This window comes from Oncorhynchus kisutch, linkage group LG2 (assembly GCF_002021735.2).
Source record: "Oncorhynchus kisutch isolate 150728-3 linkage group LG2, Okis_V2, whole genome shotgun sequence".
Lineage (NCBI taxonomy): Eukaryota > Metazoa > Chordata > Actinopteri > Salmoniformes > Salmonidae > Oncorhynchus > Oncorhynchus kisutch.
Window position 1 is genome coordinate 19,585,044 of NC_034175.2, and position 2,381 is coordinate 19,587,424.

Sequence of the window (2,381 nt, forward strand, 5' to 3'; positions counted from 1 at the left end):
GTTCCCTCTAATTGAGCACTGAGCCAATTTCAGGTCTGCTGAGCGCAAACTTGAACATTGTTAAAATGTACTAATGAACCCTGAGGCTGTACCCGCTTTAAGTTACAGTTTTAACTGTGGCCAAGTAGGCTACTGTGGCTATTTGATTATAATGTAGGCCTACCAGTGTGGCCTACTATCAAAAACAATGAAGAAAAAGCATTGCATAATATATTAACATGGAAATAACTGTTTAATCATTCAGTCCACAGTAGCAGCCAATGTGTGTTGTTCATTGTAGGCCTACATTCCATGAGACTTTTGAGAGAGAAGAAAACATACAGGGCTTGACATTAACCTGTTTATCCACTTGTCCTTCAGACAAGGAGGTGACTGAAAATGCTGTTGTGTTGTTTGATGCAAGAAACCACTTTCCAAAATAAAATGCATTATTATTCCCATACCGTTATTACAGAGAATCAGACAAATTATGCTACCCTCTGCCTATTGGCTACTTAGCTTATTCAAGCAAGCATCAAAATAGAACACTGCCCCTTTAAGACAAAAAAAATAGCTGTTTGCCTGACTAGCTATTCAAAGATGTGTAGAATTGTACACGTTTTGTGTTCTTGTAGAAAGCAATCGCTCCCCTATTGCTGACTACAAATGATCTATAACTGGGCTAATAACTCACTAACTAGCAAAGGATATGAACAAAATGTGCACACATGGCTTTACATGCAACTCTCGCCTTGATCTCAAAACAAGCGCATCTACTCACAATCGCTCATGCTGTAAACACAGTTCAGTTCAAAGTAAATGGCACAGATCCATCTTTGGAATTGTCTATTTGCATATAGGCCTACTGCAGCTCTGATTGGTTATGCCGCACAGGTCTGTTTAGAGTACGGGCTGAGTCATGTGTTTCAATGCAATATAATCCTACTCCGATGCATTCGGCCTACAACAAAATCTCTTGCATGATTTGTTTTGCTTCGGTATGTTGCATTTAAAGTGGATAATATTGCGTTGATTCAATCACCATTGCCCCAGTAAAGGGAAACAGTAATAGTGTTAACTAACAGTGAAAACTCTAGAATGTTGAGTAAAGTTCAATCTCATGCTTCTCTCCATGGGATGATATTTCTTCTGCCTGCGTGGCAGTCTCAGGGATGCTTCGAGCCTGCACACAAGCAGCTTAGATGGAACTTTGGTCATGAACCCATTATTATATAGGGGGGTTGTTCCCCCCTCTGTGAGTTGGAGAATTTAAAAAAAATTCAAACACCTGAAACATTTTTTTCCTGCAATCTAGAGCCATAATAATTATGACTATGTTAAAAATATATTTTTCTGCATAGGTTATCTAAGCATACCTCTTTATCTGTTCAATTGTTATTTTAATGAACAATGAACATTGATTCTTCAAGACCTTTTATACCTTAGGAGGTTAGTACAACTACCACACTGGTATATAGTATCATAGCCCTAAATATGCTTCTCTGCATCTCCACTAAAATCTGGGTAAAGGATTTAACGGAATTTGAGTCATTAGTAATTGCTTTCTTTTCTAAAGTCTAGCAGCTAAGATAGTTAGACTTGATTAATAGCCTGAAGTGGCTTGGTAGCTATTCATGCATACCCCACAAGACATGTCACCAGAGGTCTCTTCAAAGTCCCCAAATCCAGAACAGACTATGGGAGGCGCACAGTAATACAAAGAGCCATGACTACATGGAACTCTATTCCACATGAATTAACTCACGTAAGCAGTAAAATTGATTTTAAAAACAGATAGAAATACGCCTTATGGAACAGAAGGGACTGTGAAGAAACACAAACACTGGCACAGACACAGACACACATACACATGATAAGATACGCACTCTACACATGGATGTTGAATTGTAAATATGTGATAGCATATGATAGCCTGAGAGAACACACTAAATGTATTCAGTAAAGTGTTAGGAAATATCATATCTGTTTGGTCTTCTTGCTGTCAATTTGCAGTCTAGACTTTATTTTGAATTGTGTTCCGGCTCCCTGAACATCCGCTCAAAAAAAATAGTCCCGCAGCTGAATCTAGTTGATGATCCCAGAACTAGAGTATATAGCTTCCTGTCTAGCATATCTTTACTCTGTGGTGCACCTTGGAAGGAACCTTTTTTTTTACACGAAAAAATTAAAACAAACAAGAAAAGGACAAATCTGAGGGGGCACATCCCCTTATGGCCCCTGTGGGCATGACATCCTGTAATGCCTTCCAGCAGTGTCGGGTCCATTTCCTTTTGGAAATGTTTCCCCATACTGTCAGCATTGGAGGAAAAAAATGTGGCAGATATCTTATTTCCATAGGGAACTATTGGTTATGTTCTTAAACCCAAATTTTAGGAGCCCAT